This window comes from Topomyia yanbarensis, chromosome 2 (assembly GCF_030247195.1).
Source record: "Topomyia yanbarensis strain Yona2022 chromosome 2, ASM3024719v1, whole genome shotgun sequence".
NCBI classification, from domain to species: Eukaryota; Metazoa; Arthropoda; class Insecta; order Diptera; family Culicidae; genus Topomyia; species Topomyia yanbarensis.
This window is the reverse complement of record NC_080671.1, coordinates 308,020,912-308,036,122: the sequence shown is the minus strand read 5'-3', so window position 1 is coordinate 308,036,122 and position 15,211 is coordinate 308,020,912. Positions and strand designations below refer to the sequence as shown.

The 15,211-nt window shown below is 36.8% G+C and overlaps 1 protein-coding gene across 3 annotated transcripts in view; it reads right to left on the bottom strand.

Moving 5' to 3' along the window:
* The window catches only part of LOC131683510 (protein eva-1 homolog C), a 459,719-nt gene that overhangs the window by 62,890 nt on the left and 381,618 nt on the right, over window positions 1-15,211 (bottom strand). The window lies entirely within an intron of this gene.

Sequence of the window (15,211 nt, the reverse complement as noted above, 5' to 3'; positions counted from 1 at the left end):
TCAACCACCAACGTTTATACATTATTTGTGTTTGTTGCAAATATATGTAGGGTTATGAACCACACTTCGCCCTGTTATAGTAGCAGGCCGTTTATTAGAGCAGCGCCTGCAATCTTTGTTCAAGGTATTGTCGCAAATGGTGCTGCGATAATTAGGGCATTCGACTCGAGTTTTCGTTGCGCTTTAATTAGGCTATTTTTGTTATTACTTATTGAGTTATCACTTTTGTGCTTTAACGGGCCAAAATCATCGCTCTTGTGCAAAAACACCATTTTGGGGTAAACTGAGTTAGGTTGGATTAAATGGCGTTCCCAGCTTGGTTACGCGGATTGTGACGATTGTAACAATTTAACAAGCTGTGCTATCTTTTGAAAACAATCACCCATACAAAAATTCTAGTATCAAAAGTACTTCGAAGCCAAAAAGTTTGTATATGTATTGTATTTTCACCATATTAAGGAAGGTGCCTCACTAGTTCATTAATGACTCGGTCTATAATCGATGGAATGTGTTCAAATTGACATCAATAGCTTTGCTTCGTTGTTAAGTACCAAAATAATAACATAAATGTCACGAAAACGGCGAAATGCTCGTGTTTGAAGCAACTAAAACTCGATTCGAGTGTCTCCACTATTGCGCTACCGTTTGGCTCAATGCGTTGTACAAAGATGGCAGCCGCTGCTCTAACCAACGGCTGGTTAGAGTGATAAGGGAAAATATACTTTTGCATATAAAATATTTAAAATAATCCATAAAGAATTGTAAAACGATCCATAAAAAAGTTGTCCATGTTCCATAAAACAAAACTGAAAATCCCTAAAACAGTCTAATTGATCCATAAAAAGGGCGATTTGATCCATAGATTATGTAAAATTGAACCATAAAATGGTCGCAAAAGACCAATAAAATAGTAATAAAAGAGCAATTAAAATCAACCAATGCCCCATAAAAATATTGGAAATGTTCCATAAAATGTTTCATTTTGCGCCATAAATTAACTGACATTGATCCATAGAATATTAACAATGTACATTAAAACACGTCGATATGTTCCTTAATATCGACAAAAATGTTCCACGGTATTACAAAATGGAGCAATAAAATGTTGGAAAAAGTTCCATAAATTTGATGAAAATTTTTGCTAAATAATTTTTCTAACGTTAAATTATGGTTCATGGATATTTACAAAACGATCCATAAGAAAAGAAAATGTAAAACGATCCATTAATATGTGCTTATGCACTAGAAAAATTAAATTTAATGAATTCATACGAAATTTTTGCTATTCGAACTAATAATAAAGTATATTACGTTTGGTTGAAAATCCAAACTACAACAAACAATGCGTACATATAGTTAGAAAACTTCCGAAAGATTCCGTATCCCACTAGTCAGGTAACTGATCTTCGCTAACTTGAAATCATTGTGGCAACTCTTTAAACGGAAGGGTATCTATGACATTAGCGCGCTGGAAGTTATTAGACCACTGATACAGGCTGGTATAAGTCGCAAATACCAACTATCTGAAGCGAAAACGGATAATTTATATCACTTTATATTTATTTTTATCGGTAATTATATAGTTCAGAGACTTTAGTGATAGAGGTCCAATTTAAATGCGGATTTTTGCGAAAACGGTTTATTTTAACCTAAAGAAACCACATTCGAAAGCGGAAATATAAAATTATTAACCAAAGTATGGTAAACTGAAAAAATAAGTTGTGCTTAATAATACTCATAACAGGGACAGTGTTTTAACAAGTGAGCTTATACTGGAAGGTAGTGTGATGCGACTCGGTCGCATATCCGAGGCCAAGGATCCGAAGCGGCGCAAAGCCGCTGAGCCGCTCAGGCATTGATTAACCCGTAACTGGAATTGCAAGCGAACCTGTGGTCCTCTTGTTTGCCCGGTTTACTTAAACTATAGGGGCTATAGCTAGTTAAAAGCCGACTGAGCGGCAACGAAGTCGGACAGTGCACTATAAGGCGATGTGGCGTAGCCACATTAGTCAGTGTTCGTGTATAAAGTGTCCGTATTCGCTTCAGATAGTTGGTATTTGCGACTCATGCCAGCCTGTATCAGTGGTCTAATAACTCTCAGCGCGCTAATATCATAGATACCCTGCCGTTTAAAGAGTTGCCATAATGATTTCAGGTTAGCTAAGGTCAGTTACCTGACTAGTGGGATACGGAAGCTTAAGTTTAACTATAATGTATGCATTGTTTGTTGTAGTTTGGCTTAAATACCACATGCCCTAAAGCAGCCCTGACAAGGCGAGCCAGCGCCGCCTTTAAATAAGCGCTTAGCCCAAATCCCTCTCCTACCGTTATCCTTCCTTGCTTCGGCGGCTGTTCACCCATCTAAATATGGAAGCTGTTCTTCAATATCAGCTTCTTTCACCGAACAGCCTAGATAAGCCGTGTAGTGTCGGTAGACGGACTACCTGTTTCAGTGGTAAAAATCTACCAAACAGGGAACCTTAATTCCATAGTGTCATGCGACCCGTGCTATGGGTAAAATTGTTGAGGGGGTTTAAAACATTCTCAATGGCGAACGGAGCCTGGGAAGAGTTGGTAGTTGGTCCCCAGTATGCTGCATTACGCAGCGGAACGTTCACTCTACACACCAATTTTTTTTTTCACGGATGATCCACTTAATTTTGCCGAATTTTTGTTGGCTGGGGGTTTGCTGAGACTCTCGGCTGATGGTAGTTCGGTGAAGTTTTGTTGAGTTTCGATTATCAAATTTCGATGTGTACAGATGAACCTGCCCAGAGGCCGTGTGGTATCCGGCCTAGAATTGAGCCACTGGAGTCCTGCTCCCATGTCGTAGGAGGCGACTGAAATTAGGAGACCCTAAGTCAAGGTGTAGTTCCGTGCCGAGGACATAATGACTGGAGGGTCTAAAATATGCCAGTCGCGCACGGAGCATTTTGGGTTTTGCCCTTACTGTGTTATGCGAATCTCTGACACAGTGGACCATTATTTTCTTCGCAAATCGTGGGAATCAAATGATCATGTCCCATTTAAACATATCAGGTTGCACCCCAACTCGCTTGGTGTCCTCTAGTTGTTGTGCAATTTGTGTTGGAGATGAAATGTACAGTTCTCTAATCAACAATGGTTAGAATAGCACAAATCAATCTCCAACATAAACGTACAGCAACTATGAATTTATCTCGACTCATGCAGGAAGGTAAAGCTTCCATAGCATTGGTTCAAGAACCGTATTTCCATAAAGGAAACTTCTATTTTGGAAAGTTACTTAACACTGCCTTCATTGCTTACAACAAGACAGGCATGACTAACCCACGTGAAATACCTCGTGCTTGCATTCTTGCAAATAAGGTTATTGACGCGTGTCTCATATCGGACCTCACAACTCGCGATATCTGTGTTGTCACAGTTACACTGACTGTCGGAAACGTAGACAATATATATATATATATATATATATATATATATATATATATATATATATATATATATATATATATATATATATATATATATATATATATATATATATATATATATATATATATATATATATATATATATATATATATATATATATATATATATATATATATATATATATATATATATATATATATATATATATATATATATATATATATATATATATATATATATATATATTGTTCAGCATACCTACCGCATAACGAATCATCTCCTTCTGACGATTTCAAAAGCGTTGTATCATATTGTAGCAGAAATGGGCTTCCGCTCATTATCGGCAGTGATGCGAATGCTCATCACATCATTTAGGGCTGCTCTGACATCAATCTGAGAGGCTCTGAACTGATGGAGTACATAAGTAGTACAAATCTCCATACTTTGAATGTGGGAAACCGACCAACTTTTGCGAGGTCTGGGAGGGAGGAGGTGTTAGACATAACACTTTGCTCTGATAGAATTTTGCATGAACTGGGAAATTGGCTGGTTCCAAATGAAACTGAACCGTCTCTATCCGATCATAAATATATATTTTTCGATCATTTTGATGTCACCTTCAATGTGGTGACATATCGTAATCCTAAATCTACAAACTGGGACCTCTTTTTGGAAAACTTGGCGACTAAATTTCATGGATATTTTCCAACAATTAGTCAACTAGACGACTTAGATGACGTCGTGGATACGACAAACTCATTTATATTAGCATCCTACGAAGAAGCTTGTCCACTTCGTACTGTTAAATCGACTAGGGGAACCCCTTGGTGAAGGGCTGAGCTTGAAAGAATGAAGAAAATTATGAGAAGAGCTTGGAACCGGCGTCAGCGTGATGACTCCAGGGCTTTCAGGTCAGCTCGTAGTGCATATAATAAATGTCTTAGATCTGCAGAACGGGCTGGATGGCAAAGCCTATGCACTAATGTCTCTAGTCTGAACGAGGCTAGCAGATTAAATAAAATTCTCTCCAAATCGAATGATTTTCGGATGAACTCCTTAAAAACCAGAGATGGTGTTTATGCACGGACGAAAAAGATGTTCTTAATTGTCTCTTCGACACACACTTTCCAGGTTGTATCGATCCGGAGTTGAACAATGTTCACAGATCTCATTCTGGTGATTCGGACTCGTGGGCGTTAGCACGCACATTGGTTTCCACTGAATCGGTCAAGTGGGCAGTTGACAGCTTTGCTCCATACAAATCACCCGGAAAAGATGGAATATTTCCCGTGCTACTGCAAAAGGGATTTGATATTCTTAAACATGTCTTGAAAAAGATTTAGCTTTCCAGTCTTGCTACCGGGTATATCCCGAAAGCATGGCGAGAAATAACTGTTAGATTTATTCCCAAAGAGGGCCGCTCAAGCTATGAAGAAGCCAAGAGTTTTAGGCCTATCAGCTTAAGTTCTTTTCTTCTGAAAGCTTTGGAAAGGATAATCGATCATCACATCAGGAACGTTAGTTTAGTTGAATATCCACTGCACAAAATGCAACATGCATATCAGTGTGGGAAATCCACGATCACTCTGCTTCACGATGTTGTTTACAACATTGAGAAAGCCTTCTCGCTCAAGCAATCTAGCTTGGGTGTATTCCTAGATATTGAGGGTGCTTTTGACAATGTGTCCTTCCAGTCTATTCTGGAAGCGACGCGCGGTCATGGGATACCTGCGTGTATCTCAGGTTGGATAAACGCAATGCTTAGTAACCGCATACTTTGCTCGTCACTGCGACAGGCTGAGATACGGAAGTTGAGTATTTGCGGTTGTCCTCGGGGCGGCGTTCTGTCACCTTTGTTATGGAACTTAGTAGCTGACGGCTTGTTGAAGAAACTCAATGAGCTTGGATTTCCAACCTACGGGTTTGCTGACGATTACCAAATACTAATTACTGGATTTTGCATCGGAACAATCTTTGACTTAATGCAACAGGCATTAAGAGCTGTCGAACAGTGGTGTCGACAAGTTAAACTATCAGTTAACCCAAGCAAAACTTCAATGGTTCTTTTCACGAAGAAGCGAATAACAACCGGGGTTCGTCCCTTGCAGTTCTTTGATTCTGAGCTACTGTGTGCAGATCAAGTCAAATACGTTGGAGTCATATTTGATTCCAAACTGAATTGGTCTGCTCACATTGAGTTCAGATTCAAGAAAGCGTGCATGACCTTCGGGCAATGCAGACGAACTTTTGGAAAGACCTGGGGTCTCAAACCTAAATACATCTATTGGATTTCCACGACAATTGTACGTCCAATACTGTCATACGGATGCCTTGTGTGGTGTGAGGGGAGAGGTGGTGACAGTCCAGTCAAAGCTAAACCATCTGCAAAGAATGGCGCTCATGGCGTTGACTGGTGCTTTCACCACGACTCCGACTGCTGCTCTTGAGGCACTTCTAAATATCAAACCATTAAACATACACTTAAAACAAGAAGCACTATCATGTGCATACAGACTGCAGGTTACTGGGCTTTGGAACAGTAATCATGTTGATCTTGCTACCAGTCATACACGATTGTGGTCACAAATGGTTACATGAAGATATTCTTGCTCCCAGCGATATTACACTCACTTGTAGTTTTCCCTACAGGATATTCCATGTGAAGATTCCCTCTCGAGATGAGTGGTTGTCTGGCTGTATGGAAAGATAACAACAAACGCTAGTGGTTTGTAACACTGACGGTTCTCTGATGGAGGGACGTGCTGGTGCTGGTGTCTACTGTCGTGAAATGAGATTGGAACAATCTTACTCACTAGGTAGATACTGTACTGTATTCCAAGCAGAAATCTTTGCGATTATATGCGGGGTGCAATCGGCCCTTCAATTGAGTTTGTCCGGCAGAGTTATAAACTTCTGCTCCAATAGTCAGGCTGCAATCAAGGCCCTTAGCTCAGACAAATCCCGGTCCAAGCTAGTGATCGCGTGCCGAACCCAAATCGAAGAACTAAGCATTGTCAACACTATCTACCTTGTTTGGGTGCCCGGACATTGCGGTATTACTGGAAATGAATGGGCTGACGAATTGGCCAGGGCAGGTTCAGCGATTGACTTCGTTGGTCCTGAGCCCGCTCTGCCAATTTCGACAAGTTGGATAAGGGAAAAAATACGGTCCTGGGCTTCGTCCGAGCACCGCAATTATTGGAGAAATCTACAAACGTGTCGCCAAACAAAGGCGTTTCTAGAACAACCATGCCCAGTGGTTTCGAAAAATCTTACATTTTTCGAAACTCCACTGCGGCATGCTGACCAGGGCTTTAACCGGCCACTGCAAACTCAATTATCACATGGCAACTATTCAGCGCGCTGAGTCTTTTTCATGTGATCTTTGTGAATCCGACTAAGGAACCTTATATCATCTGATATGCAACTGTCCAGCGGTAGCGCAAATGCGATTTCGAGTCTTCAGCCGTCCTTATATAGACGAAACCATGTTTGGTCGACTGAAACTCAGAGACATACTAAAGTTTCTTATCCAATGTGGTAAAGAGCTTTAGGCTTATTCGCAGGCAAGTTGAACTACTTGTGAGTTTAACTTACCTGTTGTTTATTTTTGTTTTGTGCTGTTATTTTTCCCACCCTCCCAATTCTACTTCCCCACACCTGCTTGTCCTTTCCTTCCGCTCAGGAAATGATGAAAACACACGGCAAGGCACAAATCCCCGACTATGTACGGGGAACGTGCCATTTGAGCCAATATATTCTGATTCCTGATTGACATTACAACCAAATGTAATAAACTTTATTATTAGTTCGAATAGCAAAAATTTCGCATGCATTCATTAAATTTAATTTTCTATTGCATAAGCACATATTAATGGATCGTTTTACATTTTCTTTTCCTATGGATCGTTCTGTAAATATTCACGAACCATAATTTAAGGTTAGATATATGAATCAATACATAGCATTTCTAATGTTTATTTTTACATCTTCTATGGACCGAGAAAAATTACTTAGCAAACATTTTCATCAAATTCATGTAACTTTTTTAATGTACATTGTTAATATTCTATGGATCAATGTCAGTTAATTTATGGCGCAAAATGTAACATTTTATGGAACATTTCCAATATTTTTATGGGGCATTGGTTGATTTTAATTGCTCTTTTATTACTATTTTATTGGTCTTTTGCGACCATTTTATGGTTCAATTTTACATAATCTTTGGATCAAATCGCCCTTTCTACGGATCATTCACACTGTTTTAGGGATTTTCAGTTTTGTTTTATGGAACATGGACAACTTTTTTATGGATCGTTTTTCAATTTTTAAATGGATCGTTTTTGTTGTTTTAGCGGCGCAAACTTAGGGCTGCCGAGTGATAATAGACACACGACGAAAATAGGCTCATTGCCCTACACGATTGCTATGAAGGTCTACTATATTCAATAGCTTCTTGTTTTGGAAGCAAACCGTTTCCAACCATAGTTTTCTGTGCTCGTTTGGTTGATTTGTTTTCCAAATAATCGTACATACAAATTTCCATTTAAGATTTGCACTAGTTTTGGTAAGTTTGCCAAAATAAAGAGACCACATATTTTCAGCACGAATGTGGGACGCGCTCAAGAAACCTATGAAAGATGCACATTTTTCAAATATTTGCTCAAATTGTGTACTTTTTGAAAGGAATAGCAATCCCAATTGGTTCTGGTCAATAACGGAGTAGCAACTACGGGCGATTTCTTATGCTTATGCTTAAATTGTATACTTTTTGTAAGGAATAGTTAGGAGATTAAAACGCCCGACACTAAACTTGTATGACTATTTTGTACAATATGAATGCACAATGCTGGTATTTTGAATTAAAAGTCTGCGGTACATGCGGGACACCTTCCGGGACGTTTTACCATGCGGGACAAGACCTCGAAATGCAGTCAGGAATCTGCTTCTCGAAAAGTGCTCAATGGCGTTCGTCATAAGATGGCACAACCGATTAGTGTTTTAAAAAAATCACTAATTTTCGAACCAGAAATGGTTTATGCAGGAAGCGTGGGGTTACTGTAATTGTCAACATAGTTTTAAGGCGGAACACAAATTACAAATACTTTTCTGTAAAGTAGAAATTTCAAATAAAAATATTTTTATTCTGAGACTAGCGATGTCGTTGGCGCGCAACCCAACCCAAAAAGACGGTGATTTGGTGTCTTCAGTAGAGTTTCATGAAATTAGATTTCACATCTAAACAGGTTATCATTTCAATTTATCTTAATGGGTACTCTATTTAAAAAAAATTCTTTTTTTCGACAATAAAAAAGTTTTTTCTGCTGCTTCCTTATATAAATTTATTTGGAAAAGCTTCACTGTAAACGCCATGTAACCATCTATTTATAGTGGCTATGTACATTAGCCTGGCCCAAAATACCTTAAATCTCGAAATCAAAACCTTGCACCGGAATATGATGGTTTGGGTGGCTTATAAGCTTCCCTGAAAATTTCAGCTCATTTGGTACACTGGAAGTGGTTCCACAAATGGCTCAAAGTTTGTATGGGAAAAATTGACCAAATGTATGGAGAAATGCACCAGTTTCACATTTTCAGATCTAGGTGGCGCTGTATTCGATCAATGTTTTTCGTGAGAAAAATTAAGAATCTTCTTGTAACAACAAATCGACTTATGAAGATTGCAAGTCAATCCAACAAAAATTGAAAAAGTTATAAGCGCGCAAAGTTGAGGGTGTCATGTGCTGTAGTTGGGGTGGCTCTGTCGAAAGTGAAAAAAGCGGCTTATGGTGAACGCACGATTTGCAAGAGGTGGATAACTACATGAATTTCAACTTTTAATAACACGAAATGCTGACCATTTGGAAGGGTAATATCTTCGACAAACTAGATCATAATTTCAAGGGCTTTCCGATGAAGAACAGGCTAATGCAGAATTATCCCACCAGGTGGCGCTAGGGAGTAGGCAAATGACCTATAGTTAACTTATATATTGGGTTATATCTCATGACCGGAAATATTTAGCGGGGTGGACATTTCGGCAAAGTAAATCATAAGATCCAGGGCTTTTCGACGGAGCATATTTTAATTTAGAATTCTTCCACTGGGTGGCGCTAGAGTGCCTGAGAATTTCCTATTCATTTGATATTGGGTCATATCTCGTGAGTGGAAACATTTGTCGGAATAAAGTCTTCGGTAAAGCAGACTATATTATCAAGGGCTTGCCAACGGAGAACAGTTTTCTTCGAAATTCTTCCCCTGTGGCGCTAACTCACATCAAAATATCCTATTCTGTTTTCATTAGATTATGCTAATCTTAAACACTTGATGACGCGAAGTCTTCCGATCATAAAGGCAATAGTAAAATAATACAACAGAATAAAATTCTGGAAGGGGTAGATCCGTAGAGACAACGAAACGACTAAATTTTTTTTTTTGATTTAGCTTGAGCGTTGCTTGGCGTCAAAAAATTTAATTTTGAGCGGCAGGAGCGCATAAGAAAAGAACAATTAGAAATGAGCGAACACGAGAGGAATGCCAATTCGCCCTGTTGCTATTATCACCCTACTGAAGTGTTATTTATTTACAGGCAGCACTCGGCTCCGATAAGGATGTCCTAATCTAAAAAAGGTATGATTCACTTAGAACGAGGATTATGTTCACCAGTAGAAATTCTTGCAGTTATAATTCGTTTTACGGAAGACTGCCGTCAAGTGTTTAAGATCACTTAGCATACCCTAATGAAAACAGAATAGGATATTTTGATATGAGTTAGCGCCACAGGGGAAGAATTTCGAATAAAACTGTTTTCCGTTGGCAAGCCCTTGATTATATAGTCTACTTTACCGAAGACTTTATTCCGACAAGTGTTTCCACTCACGAGATATGACCCAATATCAAATGAATAGGAAATTCTCAGGCACTCTAGCGCCACCCAGTGGAAGAATTCTAAATTAAAATATGCTCCGTCGAATATCCCTGGATCTTATGATTTACTTTGCCGAAATGTCTACCCCGCTAAGTATTTCCGGTCATGAGATATGACCCAATATAAGTTAACTATAGGTCATTTGCCTACTCCCTAGCGCCACCTGGTGGGATAATTCTGCATTAGCCTGTTCTTCATCGGAAAGCCCTTGAAATTCTGATCTAGTTTGCCGAAGATATTACCCTTCCAAATGGTCAGCATTTCGTGTTATTAAAAGTTGAAATTCATGTAGTTATCCACCTCTTGCAAATCGTGCGTTCACCATAAGCCGCTTTTTTCACTTTCAACAGAGCCACCCCAACTACAGCACATGACACCCTCAACTTTGCGCGCTTATAACTTTGTCAGTTTTTGTTGGATTCTCTTGCAATCTCCATGAGTCGATTTGTTTTTACCAGAAGATTCTTAATTTTTCTCACGAAAAACATTGATCGAATACAGCGCCACCTAGATCTGAAAATGTGAAACTGGTGCATTTCTCCATACATATGGTCAATTTTTCCCATACAAACTTTGAGCCATTTGCGGAACCACTTCCAGTGTACCAAATGAGCTGAAATTTTCAGGGAAGCTTATAAGCCACCCAAACTATCATATTCAGGTGCAAGGTTTGGAATTCCTCACTTTGCATTTTTTTCATGCAACTTTGGGCCACTCCAATGTACATCTATATGTTCGGTTGAAGAAAGTCAGAAACTGATTTCAAGAGTTTCTGACGTTTTCTCTATAAAATAAATTTCTTTCGGTTAAGTATAATTATTTTCTGAGAAAAAACACCTTCTGAAACACTTTAAACGGCGTGGTCTATACTAGCTTTTCTTCACAAGGAAGTTGACTATCTTACTCTACAGAACTTTTGCTAATTAGTCCACCATATCTGGAGGATCATTGATGGAGCCCATGACACCTCAAAAAAGTTGAGGTGTTAAGTGTTTTCAGTGAGAATGAGGCGTATGCTGAATTTAAAGCTTAGTTCCAAAAATACGTGTGTGATATACTAAAATTACTAGTTCTTTTAAACTTCCAATAACTCAATATTTGGTAACGCTAAAGTATCATCATCTCATGTCTTTCTTACAGTTCTTGATTTAGTAAAAAAATTAAACAATCTCGTGTATTTCGATGGTCTTTGCTAGTTCTGTGCGCGATCGTGTTTTACGATCCAAATATTGAACTTTACTCAACACTTGTTCTGAAATACACACATTGTGTAGACATCAACCTAAGAGAAGAGAAGATAAGACAAATTCGTAGCTAATTTGATCTAGTCCTAACCTCACTATTGAACCTGCTTCTGATTGGTTGTTTTGGCTGAGGCACGATATTTGAGGTGCAAATATTTTTAGTAATAATTTATAAGTTTTCTTGGTAACAATGGTCGCTTGTTGTCTTATCTTCAGCAGGGATATTATGAAGAACAAGAAGCCTGCTGTAGTGCTGTCGTCTCTTCTCTTAGACAGTAACGTAAAAATTCCGCCTGCTTGGGATCGCTTTCTCCTTAGTGACGAAATTATCTCAAGTAAGCTTTACAAATAGACATATTGCATAGTGCTTCCCAATAGGAAAAAACGCGATCAAGATTGATTTGACCATGAAAAATCTGAGTTCAGCTCGCCGGGTAGCCAGAGACAGCACTATTGTCATTACTTTCAGGGCAACGAAAGTTTAATTTAGCAATAACTCATGAACCAGTTGTCATAGCTATGAACTGTCTTTAGAAGAAGTTGTTCTATTTGACTGAATATTTAGAATGTTGCATAAAATATATATTTTCAGGGGAACCAGGCAGCATATTTATGAATTTAATGAAAATGTATTATTTTCTCATAGTAAACTCCATACAAACTTAGAATCATTTGTGCTAAAACATGTTCAAACAGATTTGTTTCAAATTTAGCGTAGGAGTTCGTTGAAGAACTACGAATTTTTCCAACTTGGTTCTGTGGTATTCAATTTTTTTCATAGATCCTCGTGCCACCCTACCGCTATATCCAACATAATTGTAAAATGTGTGATTCAATCAACCGAAGGTGAAGAAAATTCCTCTCATGGTTTCCAATTTGGCACAGTTACTGCCAGATGGAGCAATTGAAAACATTTTGACAACATCGCATCTAAATGGGAAGTCTCGTCAAATCAAAAGGTTGCTGTTAAATTTGAGATTGTTAAATAATAGCAGAACATCTTCTCACACTCACATGTGATCCAACTATTTGATGGAAGGAAAGAAACTTAGGTTACCCTACTCATTTTGAAATTATGCCAAACGCCAGTACGTACCTTCAACGTCTACGTTCTCTCCAATAGTATTCAAGAAAAATAAAATGAACTGAGTTCATTATTGACAATGGAACTATGATAGAAAATTACTTTAAATATGTGTAACACGAAAGCGTTTTTATAGCCCTTGATTTTTTCTCTTTTTATCTGAAACAATCATTTTTCAAAGAACAAGTCACTGAATCGACCGGTTCACTCACCAAGCTGAATCGGTTTGCCCATCTCTAATCAGCGCGAATCATAAGAATCAGTGCTGAGGCAAAATATCGCAATAAAATAATTTTTGAAAAAATAGCACCTGTTAAAGTTAAAATAATCCTTCTGTTAATATTAAGACTGCAATGTATTATTTTCAAGATGTGAAATCACGTGCGAAAAGTTCTATGAATATACATCGCTCATTCACTTGTTAATTTGTGTCATGAGTATCCAATGCCGTCGTCTGTACATAAAATCCTTATGCTATTGGCCAATTATCGGAAGAAATAACTAGATATTAGAAAATTCTTCAGGGTGGGAGGAAGTACAGACCTCCTACACCGATCGTTGGAAACATCTGTTCCCTTTAATATCGTCCATCAGCGGATTCCAGATGAAAACAATAGAGAAGAACGGGGCTATTTGGCAATGTTCTTAGTTTTCATTTTTTACCGCTTTGATTAAGATAGATCTTGCATTAGAGGAGAAAATTGATGGCAACATCTTCGAATTTTAACAAAGTGTTTTTGTGCATTCTTTGTTTTTATAGATAAATATATAAGACTGATATAAACACTGAAGAAGACTAAACGTAATAGTTGATATACTAGTATCTGTTGATTGATGGTGAAAAGCAACTGTTTATGATTATTATTATTATAGTGGAATTAAACGGTTTAAGAGGATTAATTAAAATATGTAATGCAGAAAACAAGCCAACTTAGCCCAGCCCCGAGGTAAGCTGGCGATATGTATGTGGTGTTAGCGGTACGCCAGAAAATAAGCAATTATGTAAATGGAAATTCAATTACTTCTAGGGTCCTCAATGGAAGGTGCTGAATGCCTTTTCAATAAAATTACATATCAGGGACGGAGATTGCTACTTAGTGAAAAATGGGAAGGTCTCCCCTGAAATTTTTACTCAATCGTATTTTTGTGTGTTTTTCTCTCTAAAGACTAAGAAAAAGCATTTAAAATATGCGGAAAATTTTCTCCTATAATAATTTACAAATTTAATTTAATTTTTGTTCCTGTCCAGAGATATAAAAGTAGAGTCGGGCATAGCGTAGTTGGTAAATCGAGATTTTTGTGATCCGAAAAAAGAGGAGAGTGAGCTTCAGATTAAAACCTCTATAAACGAAAAGAAAAAGATATAAGATTTTTTGTGATCGTGCGCTTTTTCAACGCGATTCAATGGTCAATCGAAGGGCGCACTTTTAAATGAATTTTTCATCTCTGTATTGAAGCGAAACTTGTCTGAGGGAAGTGTACTTTCACACTCTTCCGGAATTTAAAAATTTAGCTTGATGAAAAAGTAAGGTTATTTATGGTGTACATTTGAGTACTGTATTGAATGGCGTAATATCCTTTTTTAGGCAAGTTTGCGTTTTTAGATTATGCGCGTATAAAAAATATTGAAATAAATGGGGGGGGGGGGGTTTATCATATAAACGGTTAAAATCATACTGAATCTTTGCTCTTTGCGCGTTGTAAAAAAATCTTTTAAAAGGCTTAAAGTTTTTTGTTGTTTTGTAGACTTTTATTTTCGTTAAAATATATATATATATATATATATATATATATATATATATATATATATATATATATATATATATATATATATATATATATATATATATATATATATATATATATATATATATATATATATATATATATATATATATATATATATATATATATATATATATATATATATATATATATATATATATATATATATATATATATATATATATATATATATATATATATATATATATATATATATATATATATATATATATATATATATATATATATATATATATATATATATATATATATATATATAGTTAGGAGATATAAACGCACAAAGTCGAGATGTTGTTTTAGTTGGCGTCCCAGATTGCATGAGAACGGTTTGATCGATTTTCATGATATTGGTGTCAATTTAAAGGTAAGCTCAAGCTCTTCAATGTTAACCAACAAAATATATTTTGTTAATCAATAATTAGACAAATTACAAAACTTTTCAAAAAGCACTAATTTTGAATTACTTTAATGGAAAAAATGTCAGTTAGAACACTGATCTTAAAAGATATTTGTGCATAATTTTGTAGAAAATTTTCACTAAAACCAATTGTAATAAGGATAAAAAGCATATTTGAAATCTATAGTATGCTTTATATTTTAAGCACTAATAAGTCGACAAGCTCACAAAATAGAAGAGATACGAATATCATATTGAAGAACAAATTATGGATCTCAACTTTTGGATAATAAGTATTGTTACATTCATTATTCATTATTTTGAGAAAACTTTTA